The sequence below is a fragment of the Haliotis cracherodii genome, unplaced genomic scaffold (assembly GCF_022045235.1).
Source record: "Haliotis cracherodii isolate W230 unplaced genomic scaffold, xgHalCrac1.p SCAF_14, whole genome shotgun sequence".
Lineage (NCBI taxonomy): Eukaryota > Metazoa > Mollusca > Gastropoda > Lepetellida > Haliotidae > Haliotis > Haliotis cracherodii.
This window is the reverse complement of record NW_027266269.1, coordinates 7,820,245-7,830,502: the sequence shown is the minus strand read 5'-3', so window position 1 is coordinate 7,830,502 and position 10,258 is coordinate 7,820,245. Positions and strand designations below refer to the sequence as shown.

At 40.1% G+C, this 10,258-nt stretch overlaps 1 pseudogene; it reads left to right on the top strand.

Annotated features, from left to right (window-relative positions):
* Nucleotides 1-1,135: 1,135 nt before the first annotated feature.
* LOC139460197 (uncharacterized) lies at nt 1,136-5,366 on the top strand (annotated as a pseudogene).
* Nucleotides 5,367-10,258: the final 4,892 nt, after the last annotated feature.

Genomic DNA, 10,258 nt, shown 5'->3' with positions numbered 1-10,258 from the left:
GGCGATACACATGTTGTGTCAGGGTACAGTTCATGTTTAACTCTGTATGTATTGACATGCTCAGGGCGAGACACATGTTGTATCAGGTACAGTCGATGCTTAGCTGTATACGTATTGACAGGCTCAAGGCGATACACATGCTGTGTCAGGGACAGTTCATGTATAGTTATGTACGTATTGACATGCTCAGAACAATACACATGTTGTGTCAGGGTTCATGTTTAGCTGTGTACGTATTGACATGCTCAGGGCGATATACATGCTGTGTCAGGGTAGAGTCCATGTTCAGATGTGTACGTATTGACATGCTCAGGGCGATACACATGTTGTGTAAGCATACAGTCCATGATTTTCTGTGTACGTATTGACATGCTCAGGGAAATACACATGCTGTGTCAGGGTACAGTCCATGTTTAGCTGTGCACGTATTGACATGCTCTGTGCGATACACATGTTGTGTCAGGGTACAGTCCATGTTAAGTTGTGTACATATTGACATCCTCAGGGCGATACACATCATGTGTCAGGGTACAGTCCATGTTAAGCTGTGTACGTATTGACATGCTCAGGGCGATACACATGTTGTGTCAGGGTACAGTCCATGTTAAGTTGTGTACATATTGACATCCTCAGGGCGATACACATGTTGTGTCAGGGTACAGTCCATGTTAAGCTGTGTACGTATTGACATGCTCAGGGCGATACACATGTTGTGTCAGGGTACAGTCCATTCTTAGGTATGTACGTATTGACATGCTGAGAGTGATACACATGTTGTGTCAGGGTACAGACCATGTTTAGCTGTGTACGTATTGACATGCTCAGGGCGATACACATGTTGTGTCAGGGTACAGTCCATGTTTAGCTGTGTACGTGTTGACATGCTCAGGGCTATACACATGTTGTGTCAGGGTACAGTCCATGTTTAGCTGTGTACATATTGACATGCTCAGGGCGATACACATGCTGTGTCAGGGTAAGTTAATGTTTAGCTGTGTACATATTGACATGCTGATGCCAGGTGGTGTGAAGCTCAGGAAGACGATTTCACACTTTAAATAGGTAACGCGGACGCGATGTGCTGGATCACAAACTTTGATTGAGGCGGAAGATTTTGCTCTGTGCCGTATTCATTATGAAAGTGTTTCAAACGTCTATCCTCGCTTTATTTGGATTCAATTTGTCGTATGTTTTAACTCTATTAACGTACAACACGGACAGCTGCAATAATGCGACTTTCTACAGAAGATTGGAGATGGATGATCTGATGTTTGCCGGGAGTCTGATAGAAGAGATCAACCTGGTGGACATGAGGGCTGAGTGCTTCTCTCAGTGTCAGTGGCGGGTAACGTGTAACATGGTCTTGTACAACCCCCATATTAGAAAGTGTAAATTGTACACTGAAGCCTTTGATTTGAGCAGTGATGACTCTGTTGAAACCGGATGGAGTACTATGGAAGTGAGTATGAATGGGCACTTAGGGAATAGCCGACGCGATATGATTAGGAACTGCTTGTGTGAAGGATGTAAGACCCACATTCTAAGGTTAAGCATACCTACTATGGTCAATGGTTACTTAAATACGTTTAATTTAAACTTAAAACTGAGAATGTTTTGTGCATGAGTGTCTTCTGGTTTGTATCAACACAAAATCTGGCTTAGTACTGCGTTGACAGTCATATCACATCTTTTGCACAACTATCTTTGCATCTTACGATACGTTTTAGGCAATGCACGTTTCTGAACGTATCAACAGGCATATAGTAATGCAAAGGCCCGTGAACATCAACAGTAGAATAGGTCTATAGCAACCCATGCTTGCCTTAAAAGGCGACTATGCTTGTCGTAAGAGACGACCTACGGGATCGGGTGGTCAGGCTCACTGACTTGGTTCATACATGTCATCGTATCTCAATTGTGTGGATCGATGTTCACGATGTCAATCGCTGGATTGTCTGGTCTAGGCTTGATTATTTACAGACCGCAGTCATACAGCTTGACTATTATAAAATAAAATCATAAATATCTGACCGAGTGCTACGCACATCCATATGGAATTGATAAATTTCTGCATGGCTTGGAACTGATTTGAGAGGAAAAGAACTTTGTACTGTCGAAATTGAAACATAGCAAAAAAACAAACATAATCACCTGAGAGCCTAGCGCCAAAACACACACCAATATGACATGCAACATCACTTGTTGGGCTATAAAAGCGCTGGGATTTCATTCTGATGCCATCACAATCTCAAACAAGTGAACAACAAAAACACGCCACGATTGACTTTATCCCTGGAAGATGCATGAGCGAAAACATACGACTACGTATCTTCATTCTTCTATAGGAAAGGTGATGTCGACAAGGAGACGAATTGTCTCCATATCTATTCCTGCTCGTTGCAGAAATTTTGGGAATAATGATTAATGATAATAATTCAAATAAGCTCATCAAACTGAAAAATGTTTAACATGATCTATGATGATGACACAGAAATATTTCTAGATGGGACTGGTATATCCTTTTAATATTTTGTGGATATTCCGTGTGTTATGATTACACACTTACAAAAGCTGATGTTGGCTCTTTGCATCACCCCGAGAGAGGGTGTTATGGATTCGGTCTATGACACATACTAGCAGAAAAGGTTAAAAGATAATACTTGTGATCCTCTGCCCGAAGCTAGGCGTTAAGGAAATAACCCAATGACTGGTCGGCTCGGAGTCAGCATACTGTGTCTAAGTGGGCTTTCAATGTTAAAACTGTGGCATGGTATCTCAGTTGGCTAGCACTACAGAGCCCGCGTGTGACTGGATTAGTAGAAGCGGGCACGCACGCACGCACGCACGCACGCACGCACGTGCAAGTAGTGTTAAAGCAAGTTTCATCTCACGACAATGTATCTTCGTAAAGTGAAACAACAATAGACATTTATATATACAGGTAAGGCCACTTAGCTATTAGATTTGTAATTTTGCATCCCTGACTCCGTGTAACGCTTCTTATAGTGATATGGTCCATAGACCTGTCAACCTGACTGCAGAAGGCATTAATTCTATGAAGAGAAAGCATAAACCGTCAGTGCTAGAGAATAATCAGTCTTGGTGATCAACCGAAGCACAATTTAATAGGCATAAAAAGCAATAGTAGAGATTATAATTACATGAATGGATCAATTCTTTTCCCTAAGGAATGTAATTCGATCATAATCGCATATATTCTTTTTCATTTACTTGAAGTCAGTACTGGATAGTTGCTCACATTACCCATTAAAACTAATGTCTGTGATGACTGATGTAAATATAATTATTCCTACTTCGTCCCCAGTTTCATGTGCCGACTTTACACTTGAAAATGCACATGCAGATGTTAACGTCATCAAAACTGACCCTAAAGATGTCTGCAACACCAACATCATTGCCTCCGATGACAACACGTCATCCTGTTATACAGGTGCCTCATGGGAAGTGGTGCCAGTCAAGTGTGTGTCATGCTAGATAGGCATGGCAAGGCAATCCATGGTAGGGTCATATTGATGTCTATTCCTTTGTCTGAATCAGCGATGAAGATAAATTGAAGAAGATTGACTATTACTGACACACATGTTGTTCAATGTTTCTGTGTGGGTAAATGAAAGAAACTGTAAAACCTACCTTTACCTCTGTTTATCTGTGTCGTGTTTACAATAATAATACGAAGTTTGTGAAAATGTAAGAGCAATGCTCGAGTTAAGTTTGTAAACGGGTACTACAGATTACATCTAATTTGCATGTGTGATTATGCCCAAGGCGATTCCAGGTAGGGCAATGGGCCCACACCAGCCCATCCTTGTTGTAAGAAGGACAAACTGGATCGGGTTATCATGCTCGTGACTTGGTTGATTGCCTGTTGTCATACCCCAATTGCTATCACTGGATTGTCTCGATCTGAATCGATTACTTACATACCACTGCATGTTACTGAAACAAGAAACACGCACACATGACTTCTTTTGCCTTTACCCATTGAGAACAGGTGAGGTGTCGCATAAGTTACAGTTTACTGGCAGCCTATACAAATTGTGACATGTCAAAAGATACATTGTGTCACATTATAAAGATGCTATGTCTGATTGGACAGTTTGGAATTTATCCTTAATAGAATTAAAGATGAAAATTAGTTAACAGATAAAGGTGTACACACATGTAAACATTTCAGGTTTTTTTTAAATATTTATTTGATGAATCCAAATAAATACATGTGGGTTCCTATATGTATTTTCTTTAAAATGTCGCTTCTTTAAAGCAGATTCCATCCATGGAATATTCAGAAGAACTGAACTTTGACCTTGTTGCAGGGATGAAGTTGAGACTTGCAGTGTCTGGAGACACGACTGATTTGTAAGTAAACCTACAGTAAATGGACCTTTAATTTAAGTTCGTTATAACTGTAGTTTGTTATAAGCGTGTTCGTTATAACGTATTTTACTGTATTTACATATTTCTTAGGGACCATAGCGGAAGTGTTTTGTAAGCGTACCGTATGTTAAGAAGATTCTCGCTATCCATTTGCATTTCTGCATAATAATGAATCATCCCACTGGCTTTCACAGGATATATATGCTTGGGTGGGATCAAGCTGTTGCAAAAACGTCACATTCAAATGGCGTTACGCGTTTCAATGCAGGTTGGCTGTTAAGACAGTGGGTATTACTGTTCTGAGCAATTACAGAGCAATATAAATATGTTAAGTTAAGCCACTCCCATTCCCTCACAATCATTGTCAGGTACAAACTTACAGTTTTTTTATGATGAAACATAAAAGGTATATATGTACTAGGTATCCTGTGTATTATTGCAGCAACTACGTCTTGTTTGAGGCCAGAACACGGACCTTGTGTACCTGTTGTCTTTGAGATGGGGCAACAGCACAACTCGAGCCGTCTTCAATACACGGCAGGGAGGAACCTTTGGTACAGAAGAAGTGGAGCTTCCTGTTTCAGTCAATGACATCAATAACTACGTCATTGAAATCCACATCAGGGAGTCTGAGTTTATGGTGAGTTCATTGTCAGTTAATATGTGGCTCTGTAGGTGACTTACATGACGTAATCCAGATACATTCCCAGCAATAGACAATTGCCTCACCCGGCACAAGAAACGGGTTCCGTTTTGTGTATAGAAAATAATTATATTTTGTCCTGCTCATAATGTCTCTTCAATGATACATTTTCGGTACACATTATGCTGTAATGTCACCATCTTCTTTCCAGACGTTTGCTGACGGGATTCTGTTGATGACCAACCAAATGCGTCTCCCTATCACTGGTGGCCGACGTGTCACTGTACAAGGTCTTATGACACTGCACAGTTTCCACATTGATATATGAGTTTGGTTTTTCAACGTTTTTAGCAATATTCCAGCAATATCACGGCGGGGAATACCAGAAATGGGCTTCGCACATTGTACCCATGTCGGGAAGCGAACCCGGGTCTCCGGCTTGACGAGCGAAAGCTTGAAGCATTAGGCTACCTCTGATACATTGAAGAAAAAAAAACTTATTCATCAGAACACTATTAACGAAATAATTACAGAGCGGAACATGTTCTTTGTGGTCAACATGCTGTTACTCAAATAACCTCTTACCAAGTTTCAAGTTTCTAATCGAATCGAATACCACCTAACTTAATGGGGACAAAAGATTGTCCTAGAATCCCTTGCAAAATACAATTCTTGTGTAAATATTGTCTCCGGAATTGGCAAATGATCTACTCTCGTGTTACCGTCATCTCTGATCAAAATGTCTCACTTTGTTCAAAATTGTATCTGATATGGGGAAAACGGTCCCTGCTAACGACAAAAAGGGGAAACAGCATCAGAATAAGTGAGTGAGAGAGTCTCTCTTCTTGACACATACTGTCTCAAAAATGCACATTTGTTGTACTCGGCTGACAAATGTCACCCTCTTCTAGACCTGCTGTATTTTATATAATATTTGGTAAAATAAACGTTTGACTGTTTAGCAGAACTTTTTAACTAATAGAAAATATGAAAACAATGCGAACTGGTCATATATTCTTTGAAAAGCACAGTAACCAGACTCTCATCTTGACACATTCTGCTTTTTAAAAAGACACATTTTTTCGCACTTGGTTGATCACTATAAACTTTTCTAGACTTGCAGCATTTTACATAGTATTTGGTGTAATATACTTTTCACTGTTTCGATAGGAAATCAATCTATACTTGACAGATATTCCTTGACAAGCATAGTAACCTGTTTCTCATCTTGACACAATCATTCTGTTTCAAAATGACACATTTTTGGTACCCGGCTGAAAAATCTCGTTTTTTCTAGACTTGCTGTATTTGGTGGAATAAACATTTGACATTAACCGGTCTCTTACCTTGACACATTCTGTATCACATTCTGTGTCAAATAAATGTCAAAACGAGACATTTTTAGCACTCAGCTGACAAATGTCGACTTTTTCTAGAGTTGCTGTATTTTAAAGATTATTTGGTGCAACTTTTGACTGTTTAGTGGAATTCTGCAGCTTGTAGGAAATGTGAAAACAATACAAACTGGTCAGATATTCTTTGACAAGTACAGTATCCGGTCTCACATTTTTACACTTTCTGTTTCTAAATGACACATTTTTGGTACTCGGGTGACAAATGTCGTCCTTTTCTAGAGTTGCTGTATTTTATATAATATTTGGCAAAATAAACGTTTGACTGTTCAGTAGAATTTTGCAGCTTGTAGAAAACATGAAAACAATCCAAACTGATCAGATATTTTATGACAAGCATTGTAACCGGTCTCTCATCTTGACACATTCTGTCTCAAAATGATACATTTTCTCGGCATCCAGCTGATAAATGTCGCCTTTTTCTAGACATGCTGTATTTAACAAAGTATTATAGATGAATAAACTTTTGACTGTTAAGTGGAGTTTTGTAGCTTGTGGACAATAGGAAAACAATCTAAACTGGTCAGACATTCTTTGACAAGCACAGTAACCGGTCTCTCATCTTGACACATTCTGTTTAAAAATGATACATTGTTTTCGCACTCGGCTGACAAATGTCGCCTTTTTCTAGATTTGGTGTATTTTAAAGAATATTGGGTTGAATAAACATTTGACTGTTTAGTGGGATTTTGTAGCTTGTAGGAAATATGAAAACAATCAACACTGGTCACATATTCTATGACAAGCACAGTAACCAGTCTCTAACCTTGACACATTCTGTGTCAAAATGACACATATTTTTGGTACACGGATTACAAATGTCGTCTTTTTCTAGATTTGCTGTATTTCAAAGAACATTTGGTGGAACGAACTTTGGACTGTTTAGTGGAATTCTTTTTTTGTAGCTTGTAGGAAGTATGAAAACAATCAACACTGGTCACATATTCTATGACATGCACAGTAACCAGTCTCTAACCTTGACACATTCTGTGTCAAAATGACACATATTTTTGGTACACGGCTGACAAATGTCGCCTTTTTCCAGATTGCTGTATTTCAAAAAATATTTGGTGCAATAAACTTTTGACTGTTTAGTGGAATTTTGCAGTACGTAGGAAATGTGAAAACAATACAAACTGATCAGATTTTCTTTGACAAGCATAGTAACCAGTCTCTCACCTTAACACATTATGTTTCAAAATGAATCATTTTTGGTACTCGGGTCACATCTGTCGCTAACAGTCTGGACATTAGCGTTGTATCGCAACGTAGACACGTATCTACGCTAATATTTTTGACATTACCGTTTTATCGTCACGTAGACCCGTATCCAGGCTAACAGTCTAGACATTGCCGTTTTATCGCAACGTAGACAGGTATCTAGCCTAACAGTCTAGACATAGGCGTTTTATCGCAACGTAGGCACCTATCTAGACGTACAGGCTAGACATTGGCGTTTTATCGCAACGTAGACACGTACCTAGACAAACAGTCTAGGCATTGACGTTATATCGCAATGTTGACACGTATCTAGACTAACAGTCTGGACATGTTTTGTCATCGCAACGTAGTAGGACTGATTAACCTCATATCGTTTAGATAGGATCAGTTTTGCATGGGATGAAAAAAGGAAGATAATAGACAAATAATCACATAACTGCTTTGTCTCATCAACGTACCGCTGGCATTTCCGTTTTCTTCGTGTAGATATCTTTTGTTGAATAAATATATGTGTAATGAAACTTGGTATTCTATAATAGGCTAGACACGCCATAACATTGCAGACATTCCAGACTCTACACCACTCCATAATAGACCAGACGTGCCATACCATTCCATACATTCCATAAAAGACCAGACGTGCCATACTATTCCAGACATTCCATAATAGAGTTTTGCATGTAAAAGAAATTTAAATAAAAAAAGAAGCTTGCATGTGTAGCTTCACGGACCATTAACCACAAGCGAGTGATAATGGAGTGATTTTGGCATTGTATTCAGGGTATTAGCTCTTAGGGTGAATGAAAAACAACATTGGCATCACCTTTCCGGGACACAACACATACACAAGGCGTAGATGCATCTCAAACACACTGTGACGCTTGAAGATAAAGCTCAGACACACCTGGGCGAGCGGAGATGCAGCTCAGGCAAACTGTGGGGAGTAGAGATGCACCTCAGACAGTCCTCTTTGGTGAGCCGAGATGCATCTCAGACACAGTCGCAAGTGGAGATGCAACTCAGACACAGTGGCAAGTGGAGATAAAGCTCAGACACAGTGGCAAGTGGAGATGCACCTCAGACACACCACATAGAGTGGAAAGCAGCTCAGAAACATCGTGGAGGGCGAATACGCAGCTCAGACACCACTCTGTGGCGAGCGGAGATGCAACTCAGACACATTGTAGCAAGTGGAGATGCAACACAGACACCCCTCTCTGGACGAGCGGAGATGCAAGTCAGACACATCGTAACAAGTGGAAATGCAACACAGACACCCCTCTCTGGACGAGCGGAGATGCAAGTCAGACACATCGTAACAAGTGGAAATGCAACACAGACACCCCTCTCTGGACGAGCGGAGATGCAAGTCAGACACATCGTAACAATTGGAGATGCAGCTCAGACACCCCTCTCTGGACGAGGACACGACACGGCAAGTGGAGATGTAGTTCAGACACACGGCGGTGAGCCGAGATGAAGCTCAGTCACACCGTAGCGGGCGGACATGCAGCTCAGACACAGCGTGGGAGGTGAAGACTCACCTCAGACACATCGTATCAGCTTTTCATCAGCATATTCCTGGCTATGCTTGAATGTTGCGAGCCTACATGACCAACAAAGGGTGGTAGCTGTAGAGGTTATAAGATAAAGCAATGCGTTTTTAGGCCCATTAATTTTAAGGAATGGAGAGTTACGAGGATACTCCCCTACTTAAAACTCATCCCTACTTTTACACTTTGACAAAATATTCCGTAGTTGAAAATATTTGAAAAATAAACCAGAACTCTTTGTTGTCCGTATTTATACTGCGTGAGTCGACCTTGCGTGATGCACGAGGAATGCGTTCTCTGCCGCTGTAGCACGTGCGCCAAGCTCCGTGGTGAGTTGACATTTACAATGCATGGTACACGGCTCTTCATAATTGTGTTTGGTCCTAAACTATTATTTATCAATCGCTTGCACATTGTTAATACATGCTGATGGGTATAATTGGCAATATAGAGCCCCGAACAAGCGATATTTATGTTACCTTATTTGTTTTTTTCTCGTCAAAGGTTTATCTAACTATCTATAAATATGAACATTGTTGTGGGTAACGTGCTCTAACACAAAATATATACAAGCTTTTAAACATTATGCAAAATTGTGAAAATATTTAATAGTTAATTTCACATCATGGCTTCATGTGCCGCAGTAGCTGAGGTAGACTATTACACGTTTTCAAATCTAACGATGCGGTTTCGAACCCCGCTGGCGACACACGTTTTCGAAAAAAAATGAAAATATTCACTTGTAAAAAAATAGTTCCGTCTGTTCCAAGTGGAAATTAATTCAAATGTTGCTTCAAGATAATGTACAGTTGACCAGCAACTCTCCATTCCTGAAAAATAATGGAGCGTTCAAACAATGGAATGACGTCACAGATGTGTTTTAATGAACGCAATTTTCAAGTGATATTTATGGAACTTCGACTAAAATATTAACTGGTTACGAGAATCGGTGCGCATTGTCTTGGACGACTAAGACAAATTGATACATTTTAATCAAGCGTTTGTATTCTGTTACGTGTCAACTTCCTAATTAA